Source organism: Carassius auratus, chromosome 22 (genome assembly GCF_003368295.1).
Source record: "Carassius auratus strain Wakin chromosome 22, ASM336829v1, whole genome shotgun sequence".
NCBI lineage: Eukaryota > Metazoa > Chordata > Actinopteri > Cypriniformes > Cyprinidae > Carassius > Carassius auratus.
In genome coordinates this window covers 15,557,535-15,570,260 of record NC_039264.1, presented here as the reverse complement: position 1 = coordinate 15,570,260, position 12,726 = coordinate 15,557,535, and the positions used below count along the sequence as shown (strand labels likewise).

The window sequence follows — 12,726 nt, the reverse complement described above, 5'->3', positions numbered from 1 at the left end:
TATGGAAAGATATAATGCATTACATTATTAACATATTACTTCGAATATCATTCAAAATTTATTGCAAACAAAGTAAAAATTAATACAAAAATTTGCGGATTCCTTGTGACGTGAAATTGGCAGTTTGTTACGTGTTTTAATGCATTATACTTCCTAAAGGTGTAACACTGAATAAACACATTATAATAAATAATAGTATAATATATAGAGAGAAAGGGAGAAAATGCAAAGGTGCATTACAGCAAAATTCATGCATTTTTACTTATAATTTATTAGTTAGTGTGTGTCACCAAAAATTTTACTTAACAAAACATGATAATTATTATCACATACAATGTAAAATAAAAATAAATTTTAAACCCATTTAAACTGATGCAAAAATTAGACCTGTATCTCCATGTTTATACAAATGTAAAATCTTATTGACAACAAAGATTAAAATGACGATTCTTCCAGTTGAAAAATAACAATAATAATAATAATAATAACAACAGAAATTACATTAATATTGAAACATATTAAATCCAATCAAAATACAGTATCTATATTTTTAGTAATGTCACCCGACCTTAATCTTGCCTGACTATATGGTAAAGCAGAAAGACCAATCCGCTTCAATTTGGCTAAAGCATAATCAAATTTGGTGTTCGGCAGATATCAGAAACGAACAGAAATATACTTTCACATCTCCCACCAGCTGTCGGTGCAAGCCGCAGCGTCACTTTATTATCTTGGACAAGCTGCATAATATACTCATAGTTTTTTCAGTTATGTAATGAAACAGCGAGTGCTGCATTTAAGTCATTCACCTCAGAAGAGGTCATGCTGAGAATTTACACAAACACTAAAACGATCACTTAAACATCGTTTAGAATAAAATTGCAACGATTTTACTCCCATGTCTTTCTAATGTACAGTCAAGGATGACTTCAACTCTGAAATTTGATGATTCAACCTCTCGAAAATGATGAACTATATCTTGGAACAAAGCTTGTTATGAAGTTATGAAAATGTCCTTGGCTGAGGCAACAGACCCCAGATGATCATTAATGACGGCCAACAAATTCGGGCTATTTTCCAGCGTGTTCAATAACACTTGCTTTGAGTCAAATTTCAGTATTAAGGGGGACCTGAATATGTTAATGTCTTCACACAATTTCAGATAAACTAATCTGTGGCAGCTCTCGGTAGCAAGCTAACAATATCCCGTATTATCCACCAAAGCCCAGGCATGTTTTCTATTTTCTGACAGATGCTTTGTCACATCTCTGTTGCGTCTTGCACTCAAATTCTGAGCAATTCACTGTTTATTTATTATCAAGGCATGCAAAAGCACGTTGTGCCCAGGCTTCTTGTGACATTTTTCTCTGTTTACTCAGTAAACACAGTAAAGTAACCTTGAAATGACCCTCAAAAGGCTAGTAAACAAAAAGAAAACATTATATTTTATTTTAAATTAGGGCTGGGATAAACGATTATTTTTTAAAAGATTAATCTAGCGATAATTTTTTCGATGCATTGATTAATCTAATGATTAATTTTTCCAGACCGTTTCGATTTCGATTATCTCCCCATTAATTGACTACTAACAATTTACATGTTTATTTACATATCTGAATGAAAAAAACATGAATTCCTTAACATTGCAATATATGTTTATTGCTCATAAAATTACAATATAAAAGACTGACTAAGAATGCATTAGTTTGCACTTGTATAGAGATAGCATTCAATAAAACCTTGAAGCCTTGAAAACACATAGCTTACTGAAACAAGCTTCCTGAACACATAGGGCCTAGCTTACTGAAAAAAAGTTCATCTTTCAGATGAAAATAACAACAACTTGATGTCTAGCTTTCAATATAAAAGGTCACCCAAAATATTTGTTTAGAGCAATTGAAAGAATACAGTAACCAATGTAAACTTGAGGGCTTTAAGCTAATACAGAGAGTGCTTTTCCAAAAAAAAAAAAAAAAATTCTCATGGAGAGAAAAAAAAATCTCTGAATGCTCCACGTGAAACTTTGGCTTTCCGGCCTTTTTCTATCGTGTCTAATGATTTTGGTTAATATGCACGAGAGAGAGAGAGAGAGAGAGAGAGAGAGAGCAAGACAGCGCTCGTGTAGTTTGAAGACTGTGAGTGCGCGCGCACAGCCGGGGCTCTCTCTCGTACACGGCCTGTCAGACGCATCTATTCTACATCACTCACCGATCAAATAAGGCTTTGACAGCCGCCAAAAAAAAAAGATCAATGCAGAAAAACCCCTAGATTGGTTATATAACGTTGGACAGAATATTGATCCGGCCATCGCGTATATTCAGCTCACATAAGGTAAACGTTTTGCAAAGTTTTTTAGAGTAATAAAAACAGGTCGACGAATCGATGCACATATTTTGCGTCAACGTATTTTTTGCGTCGACGTCATCGATGACCTCGACGCGTTGTCCCAGTCCTAGTTTAAATCCATACAAGGTTAAAAAAAAATTGTCATTTTGTCAAAATATCATTTTAAAATTACCTCAATTCTCAGATTCGCAGGTCAGAGTTCCGTTTCTCCCAACACGGTAGGTGGAGATTATTATGCAAATTGTTCCTAGTGACGTACATAGAGATGGGCAAAAGATTTGAAATCTATAACGACTCGTTTCAGCGATTCAGAGTCGACTCCTTACTTTAGAAGCCAAAAACTTTATAAATCGTGTAATTTTTGATTTAATTACTTTGCACATTGTTTACACTGATGGACAGCTACATCATACACTGTAATACAGGTCATTTTTGATTTCCCATCTGTGTGGCTCTTTAAATCAGCGACTAGTAGTACTATATAGCTACTAGTAGACACAAACACCATCCTAAAGGTCAATGCTCCAGTGGGCATCTAAGAAATTGAACATATCCTTTGAAAACATCTAAATGAGTTTGACTTAACTTGCGCTCAGGGTTTTCTTTGCAATTTTCTTCATGCTTTTTCTCCATTTGACACAGGTCTGGGATTACTTGATCTTTGACCAAGTCGGGCCAGATTAATTCTTCTCAAAGTTAATTCCCTCCTCTGAAGAGGGCTTCCTGCTCGACAGCTAACAAATTTTAGCCAAACGCTGTTTTTTTCAATTAGCCTTTTGATCTTGCTCGATTTAATGGTGTGCTAAGCTTTTCCATTAAATCATTTGGCAAGTAGAAAAACATATAAGGGACAGAAACATGGGGGTGGACGTGAAACTGTGTGCATTTTAGAGAAAAACACCAGCATATTTATTGATACAATAAGATGAAAACTCAACAGTAATTATGTTGCTTTGAAACCAGAATCCCTTATCATTGCATTGAAAGCTCTGTGCTGTATTGAACAATGTGTTTCCCTAAAAACTATTTTGCAAGCTGTCAGTTTCTTTGCTAATTCTTTCTCCTGGCATGCAACTATATTGGCTCTCACAGATGGTTTCTTTCGCCTACAGCAAGCTTTGTCTATAGCCGTACCTTGAGGAGTCAGAAGGAACCGATCTCAAAACCAGCTTGAAGTGAGGCCTACAGTTTTTGAAAGCAAAACCCTTCCAAGGTCCTCCATCTTTCTCTCACAGTCTTGTCTCTCACAGACACACAAATAATATCAAGGCCCTGGATCGTAGCCTTAGCCCTTGTAAGCTGTCAACTGTGTATTTATGCGTCTGTGTGGATGACAGGAAGGACTGTGATGAACATTGTTCGGCTTAGGGATGGGGCCCCATTATCGGACTCCATTATCTTGTCTATCAGTGTGACTGATCTGAAGGTGGCGGATACTGTGTCCACAGAATCCAGGGGCCTGTCTTGTGTCAAGTCAGGAGGTGTAAGAATAAGGTGTCCTGTCAGGCTATCCATCAGGTGAAGGTGTCTTTTATTCAGCCACACAAACAGAGCCCGGAGAATTTTGTGGAATCTTGTGGCCTTCTCATTCTGAAGTGATTACTTGTGTCACGGTAAAAATTGGTGCCTAAAGCTGGATTGCCAGTGTGACGATAAGATAATTCTGGGACTGAGAAACTTGGAGGCATGTTTAACTGATGCATTTTGCTTCAATTGTCCCTCCCAAACGAGGAAAAAAGACAGGGCCAAGATTGCACATTCTGTTTACTCAATTTATGCCAAAGCAGGCTTGCGTTTACAAAATCCATTTTGTTTTCAAGACACTTGAGTCTTATTATCGCACCTAAATAGCTTCATACCATCTTGCGCCTCACACTCCGTGCTTATCTTCTGGTGTGATTCTCCTTTTTGAATTACGATCAAACCCCTCTGAAAGTACTCAGTCCATAAATAAAGGTGCTGCGCTATCTGTATTTGAAGAACCATATTGAGAGTAGCTTCTTCAAATAAATGTCTGGACCAAGCCACCAGAAGCTGAGCAGCATCTCTTTACACCATAATTTTGTCTTTTTTTATTTAGTATTGCTATCAATTTTATCTATAGCTTCCTTGCGAGCTAGTAAACACCTCTCCAGGATTGTCACACATCCAAACACACATCCTCATAAGTCAACATTTGGCGTTCAAAACAACCTGAAGGGTTTTTTTTTTTTCCACCTGCCAGTGCGTAATGTGGTCATGACCCTGGAATGCTCTGCCTGGGCCAAAGACAGATGAGTTTCAGGATAATAGATCTGCCTTATGAACGCTGGGGGTCATTTTTTGCATCCACTCGAAAGGTCAGGTCTGTTGACAGTGCTCATAAAAAGAAACAGACGAGGTATTTGACAATGGACTGACCCGGCATTGATCGGAGGTGGAGTGCTTCTACCTGAGTGAAATGGAGAATCACTGAAGACCTAGTCTACAGCATTGGACGCGTGACATTGTGAATGGCATTTCCAGTGACATTTTCTCCAACTCCATTTTCCACCCAACATGAGCAGAGCTGGTGACATTAACTTTTATGGAGGTTGAGAACTTTTGGAGTAGCACCATTAGAAGGATGAATTTGTAACTTTACAGAGATGAAGATTAGATGCAATTTCGTTCCAAACTTGTGACTTTCTTCCGGTGAGTATGAAAGAACATTGGTCAGTTCTTTGTCATTTTGACAAATGGTCACGTTAGTCTTTCCAGTGATTTTTTACAGCTTGACAGGATATATACTTTCATTGTATGAAAAAAGTGTAGCAGGAACCTTCTTCAGAACTCCTAATTTTATATTCAGTGGAATAATTTATACTGGTTGGAATGACTTGAGGTTGTGTAAATGTTTTTGGGATTGAGTAAATGGCTATTATATACTTCCAGTAACACTATGGCATTAATCGACCTGATGGTGTTCGTTTACATCACACGGCATATTGTTGACTATGTCATTAACACTGAACTACCACTCAAAAGTAATTACACCCTCAACCACTTCTTTTACTTTCATCACCTATTTTTAATTTAGTCTTAGTCTTGTGCCAAATGTCCTTGTTAGTTTTAGTCATTCACATATTTTTTTGTTGTTGTTGTTGTTGTTAGTCAAGTTTTAGTCCACTAAAAGTCTTTTAATTTTAGTCAAGTTTTAGTAAAAAAAAAAAGTATATATATATATATATATATCACAAACATTGGTTAAATGTAATAATTTCCTGACAAAAAACACTTGTTGATTTTTGTTGAATGCAAATGTTAAATGTGTCTGGTTTTCAATTTCTGATTTAGGAGACACATTCACAATTTTTTTTTTTTTTTTTTTTCTTTTTTTTTTTTTTTACGAACATATTTTGTCTTGTCTCGTCTGACGAAATTAACACTATTTCACACAAGAAATGTACCAACTGGCCTGAGGCCGACAAACAGACCCCACTGAAAGCCGGGGATTACCTGCATACGCCTGAACTTTAATCGCTTCAATCCCAAGCCAGCTCAACTCTTTACCCTTAATTAGAAGGACTAGATAAATCACAGAGAAACACTTGGACTTCTAAAGGCTGGGGGAAGAGAACAGCCTTGACCATCATGTACCGCAGCTGTGCCTCGTGACTCAGGTCTCTGACAAATGTGTATGTCAACAAATCTTGGATTAAAACAACGAACGTAAGTAACATGCCACATGCTGGCATCTCTAATGTTCTAAAATGTGACACAAGGACCCCGAAAGAGTCAAGCTGGGGAAATCAAATTAGTATGCGGTGAGTGCCGTTGATGTGAAGTTCATTTGCCTGGTTCTTATTGGCGGCGGATTTTAATCAGTCTGACCCGCTGCATGGAGGTGCAGCAAATCACTGATTTCATTACAAGTGCTCATTCTTTCACGCTTGCTGCTGATTGTTGGCTGAAAGAATAGCAGTGTGGTTTCAATTCCTTGACACGTTTTATTCGCCATGGACAATGGCGCATGGCATTCCCTGGGGTGAAATAGAGGGGAGCGAAACAATGTCAATAATCACTACAGTGAAAATAATTTAGTTGAAGAATGCTTAGAGTTGACATTCAGTCTACGCTCTGGAAGACCTAAAGAATTTATTTTCCGGCCTTTGCTAAGGTTAACGTTGTTGCACTAACTCTCTTACAGGGAGTTAATCCTACAAAGCTCACTCGAATGGCATGATTTATCACATGAGTGTGCTGTCGTGGAGTAAATTATTTCTGTTTAATCAGGTGGTTTAATTTGTCTGTTCTACACGTCTTGGGAAACCAGCGAAGAGATCCGCAAGTAAATTTGGAGAAAACCGTCATTGTTTAACAGCATCCTGAAGAATAATCCTTTGTCTCACCAACAGAAAGACTAAATGAGTGTCTCAACCCCTACATCTTGTAATAAGGAGTCCATTGTGGATGTGGATATGGAACAGTGCCACAGGGGAAAAAGATTAACAATTAGGTCTAAAAGAAAGATATGAATATTTCCCCAATTAAAGGCTACAGTACAACAGGCTACAACAGTGCTACTGTGTGTGTTTTTGTCAAGTAAGCAATGTGCCATAAGATATGTTAACCGTTTTGCTAACTTTCACACAACTTGGGCAGGCTTAACTTCCTCTCCAAAAAATCCTTTAAAGACATGGAAAATCCACTATCAGCAAAAACCGAACGGTCAAAATGACTGACGCCTCAAATTTCTCTGATTGGCTAAACAATAGTGCCTAGAGAACAGACTCACTTTTGCTGCATACAGAGTTTTAGGGTTATCACTGGAATGTTGTGGTTTTTCAGAACAACTGTCTGTCAGGTACAGTTAGTAGGAACGTTGTCTTCGTACTACTTAACAAAAATAACAATAATAAATAATTAAACTCCTCTTAAATGCTCCAGTAAGAATAAAATGCTGGTGTAGTTATATACTGGATACTCTTAACTACAGCAGCATGTTCTTGAATTTTGTGACAACTTGATCATGAAAAGCCTCCAAGCCAGACTAGCCTATAAAACCTCAAACAACCATTCACTTTCAAACATCAAAGACTCCCACTGCTAGAAACCAAAACCACATAAACTGAGCAAACTCCATACACCATATCCTAATACCACTGCTGAGCCCTACACAAACACGCTCAGATCCTACTGCATGAGGAAAACGTACATTTCCCACTAAAACATTGTTTACTAGCTCACAGCATTTGTTTACTGTGAGCTAATTTAATTTTCACAGTATATCCAGGTATTAATTATGGATTTATTTTTCAATTAGGAAGCATGATTAGTCACAGTTCATTGACATTTCAGAAAAACCGAGGATAAATTGGGCATGGTTGGTAGAAAATGTTAAAATCTTTTTTGGCACAACAACATTGAAAATTTGTTGGATGTAAAGGTGCACTTTGTAGACATTTTCTAACTGTAAGACTAGAAAAGCCCTGTATGTGTAGCCTGATTAATAACACCATTTATTCAACAGAAATCAGATATTTAGGCAATTCATTCATTCCAGAGTCAATTATTTTGGTAGTGTTGGGTCCAAATCCACCTTTTCATGTCTGTCTCGAATCCATTTTTTTTAACCAATTGAATTTGTGTGAGCAATGTTTATTATAGTCTTTATTTTATTATTATTTTATATAGCTACTTAGTCATTTTTAATCTTTTATGTTGCACATGACATGGTTTTGTCTGTCCTCTAAAAAAACAAAACAAAATGTCAGAGGGCAAGTTAATTCATTCAATTGCAGTCTGAGGGCAAAGTCCAACTTACTATTTTTTTCTTTTATACCACATGGACTTTGGTTAAAAATCTAGTCAGATAAAAAAAGTTTTCACCCACTGTTCTGCTGCTGAATCCTCAAACTTTAAGCATTGACATTTCCAGTAGAAACCGCCTCAAGCGCTGCGGAAAATGGTTGCTTCTGGTGTAGGCACAGCAAGTATCAGAGAGACAGTGGGAAATGGCCATGAAAAACAAAACTACAACTTAAGCCATTGTAGAAATTTCTGGATACTGTGGCCCATTTAACAGTATTTATGTAGGAAACTGTTAAATAAGCAATAAGCTTTATGTTGTGTCCACATTTAGAGTTGTAATAGTCTTTTTGTACCAAATGTATGCAACCAGGCACAGTAATAGTAATTGGCACCAAGTAGAGCATCTAAATCCCAAAGCTTTTAAAAACAGCACCGCCAATACAAACAACAGAGAATAGGGCTTAAAATATCTCTTGCCGACTTTTTCAAATTGAGATCCTGTTCCATTTAGCAGGTAAGAATGGCTTACTCTGTATTTTATCGGCTGGGGATTTCAGGACCATGCAAATGACTGTAAGTTGAAAATTTCTAGTAAGTTTGCTTTGTTCCTTATTTTGCAATCTGTGAACCAGGAATGCATTGTAGCTTAAAATAAGTTGTCCATCCCATCCCCAACATACATACTCATGCACACACAAGCTTCAACTACAAAGATCCTGAAAACCCAAAGCACCAGACCCACAAACATGAATGTTGCAGTTGTTTGTGCAGAGAGGTCTAAAGGATGTTGGGATCCTGTTACTATATCTGTGAAACTCTTACATTTTGTAGAGTATATCACAAACTTGATACCATAAAATTTTAGTAAACACACCCATTAGTTACTGGGTTCTTTTTTTTATAAAAAAAAAAAAAAACCTAAATGCATCAACTTAAGGAAATAAACTAGCTTATGAATGCAATTTCCGTAGATTTTCTCAATTTGTAAAAAAACATACTTTGATTTCCCGCTTACAGGAAGTCCTAAATGAAACATTTCCTGTTTTCTTTCTCATAAGCTGGCTTCAGCAGCCAAATCGCATCTGAATGCAGTGCAGGCCGTTCGCTTCAAACAGAATCCTTGACTCTTTCATCTTGTGTGTGCTGCAACTATACCCTGCAGAGGCCTGCAAACAAATCAGCCTCAAGCTGCAGTTGTGGGTTGATAGTAGATGCCACACAATATCCACCGAACTACATTTTGTTGTAATTAATTTGGGACAGAGAAGTGTGCCATTGAAATGGAGCGTCATTCCCTGGGGTAGAGGGACTGTGGAATTGGGTAAGGGCTGATGTGTCCGTCTTTACCCTTTCGAGTGAAAAGAAAAATGCCTTTGAGCTCATGAGGCCAGTGAGTGCAATACCTGAGTCTCATCTGGCGAGCATCGATGAAGCTAAACCTCTTACCCACAGGACAACTATGTAATTGGATCACAGTGTTGTAAGTTCTACTGTCATATTACAGCAGGGTCCCTCAAATCTTGTCCTGGAGGGCCAATGCGTTGCAGAGTTTAGCTCCAACCCTGATCAAACTCACCTACCTGTGATTTTCTAATGATCCTGAAGACATTGATTAGCATGCTCCGGTGTGTTTGATTAGGGTTAGAGCTAAACACTGTGGGAAAGTGGATCTCGTGGGCCAGATTTGAGGATCCCTGTATGACAGTGTGTAAGATTAAACCTGTTGACACCTCTTCAAAACGAGTGTAAAGCTTGCATGATCAGGCCGGGAAAAGTAACTACCTAAATATTTAAGTAATTTATAATATATTATTATATTAATGTATTTTTTTTTCCAATTAGTTTTATTGTCAGTGCTAAATTCACTCATAGTTGGTTTCTGTCATTAGAACCATGTACGAAGTACCAATTAAATCTTATTTTAATGCTTCTCTACAGACAAGACTTAATAGAGTATTATTGCTATGTACAAAAATATACACTTGCAGAAATAACAAAAATAAATATAGTATTTATTAATATTTAGAATTAGTTTTTATTCTTATGTTTTTAGTATTAATTTTAGCTTGAACATTTAGTCATTTTAACCTGATGGTGATCATATTGCAATTAGTTTTCATGTATTTTCAAATGCATATATTAATTGTATTTTATAAATATGAGTAAAATATTTACTTTGTGTAAATGTCATTAGAAACAAATGTCTATCTTCTTTTTTTGAACATTTTTGAATGAAATGTTACATTTGGTCAATTGTAACTAGGTTCAAGGTAATTATAGTCCAATTATGGACACGGTAAGTAACAGTTATTTTATTTATTTAAAATACAATAATTTTTATAATAAGCCCAGTGAGAGTCTTAATTCTTGGCTTTCTGAATACAGTTGAACCCACAACATTGTCATAAATGCAACTGACACAGAATTGCAGTCTCGGTTTCCCCTTTTCTTCACATTCATGTAAAGATGTACTGTGGAGTGACTGTAAAGTAGCACTGCTAAATTAAAAGTCTGAATCTGATGGAGGGCAAAACTTTGATAACAGACAGGCTGTTTCTCTCTGAGAGGGACACATTTCTATTGCCAGTGGAGAGAGAGACAGCTGGTCCTGTCACTGAGCCCGGCCATCCTGCAGTAGGTGGTAAAACTCCGGAGAGGAATATATTTTCCAGCTCAGGCTACTTACTGAGCCTGCATGCTCTCATCGGACTGTGAATGACATTGATGCAGAAGACATTTAGTTTTATTTCAATTTAATGTTCTGTTCGTGAGTTTAAATACACATGAAGTGGGGAAACTAGTTTATTTCTACACTATTGTGAATAGTAAGTCTCACAGACAGTCCTGCTGCTAATTACGATGATATTATAAAGATGAAAATTGTAAAATAGTTTTAAGGCACACAAAGCCTATCAAGAAAATGTCTATATTTAATAACACAAAACTAAATTATTAAATAAAGGCTATTATATATTGCATAAACTAAATTAAGTCATTAGTGACTTTCGTAATTTTAGAATTTCTAGTATGAGCGTAGTGGACTAGCATTAGTATTAGTACTAATTTAGTACCAGTACAGTGGTAAAAGACCACTATCAGTAGATCATTCTGCTTTAGCGACATGCTGACTCTGGAAGAAGCAGAGAAGAAGCAGAGGAAGAAGATCTAGCTCTGCTCACCACCGTTGAGGACGCCCCTGCAGCGAGGATTCCCTTTGGGCATCCAGCGCTTAGAGCAAAACCGAGAGCAAATAAATAAATAGCAAATTTCAGTGTGCATTGTTGCATCGCGCTGCGAGTATGGCTCGTGAAAGGAGCCCTGTGATGCAATGTTTGTATAAGTATAATTGTATAGCAAAATAATCCCTGCAATAGTTTGGTAGAAGTATTGGTATAGTGTTCTCGCACATGTATTAGTACTAGAAAACTAGTAACTAGTTAATTTCTAATACCAGCCAGCTATAATATTCTAGCAGTAGCATTACTGCAGTGTTAATATTGGTATATTAGTATACCACAGTATTATCACCCTACTAGTATTATTACACTGTTCTAGCACTTGCATTAGTACAATACTAATATCAGTAGCTATGTTATTCTTGCATTAGTATTAGTGTAGCGCTAGTATATGTATAGTATTATAGCACTAGTATTATTACCTTACTAGTATTAATATTATTATTATATAATAGAATTGTCATTATAGTGATCCAGCAGCAGTATTAATATTACTATTAGTATATTATTGCAGAACATAGTTGACTAGCAATAGGGCTGCACGATTAACTGAAATAGAATTGACATTGTGAATCAACAGAAGCTGCGATTTTCATGCGTATCTTTCAGAGAAGCACGGTTATGTGATCAGCAGTAAATGTCAATCCGAAGGCCAGAGGGCGCTCTCAAGCTGAAAATCCAAATATGCCCTGAAGAAGAAACCCAGGAAATCACTGCAACTGAATAAAACTGAATTTATTCAATGTGACTAATAAACACACGACTACGACAATATATGGTTTATCTGAGTTTTTCTTGTAAATATACTTTATTTTAATATAAAATAATAATAATAATAATGCAGTGCCGTTATCACCGCTTAGAATACTATGAAATATGTTGCGTGTCTTATTCTGTGTAAAGAAGTAACATCATCTATCAGAAGGATTTACTTTAAACACTCGACTGATGTTATGAAGTGAATTTGGTGTAAAAACACTGATTATTAAATGTGGTATTTTCACGTGCTCTCAGATGGAACAACATTTACTACTCCATAGTAGAGCCATAGTTCACTGAGAATCTACGCAAACAGCTGTCACGATTTCATAATCGCGCTTTTTTTGCATAACTTGTCAGTGAATTGTGGCTCTTTGTAGTAAATGCTGCTCCATCTGAAAGCAGGTGATGATTTACTGCTGATTGCAGAACCGGCTTTACTAACAAAATGTGCATGGCAATTGCATTTGATTAATTGTGCAGCCCTATCTAGCACAAATACTAGTTAAGTGCTAGCATTATTGCCCTTCATGAATTAGTATAGTATAATCTTTTGTACTAGTATCACTAGCCATATTATATTATAATAAGCATTAGTACAGTACTAGCATTA

At 36.6% G+C, this 12,726-nt stretch overlaps 1 protein-coding gene across 2 annotated transcripts in view; it reads right to left on the bottom strand.

Moving 5' to 3' along the window:
- Positions 1 to 12,726, bottom strand: part of LOC113039818 (metabotropic glutamate receptor 7) — a 184,066-nt gene that overhangs the window by 134,684 nt on the left and 36,656 nt on the right. The gene's annotated exons all lie outside the window — the stretch shown is intronic.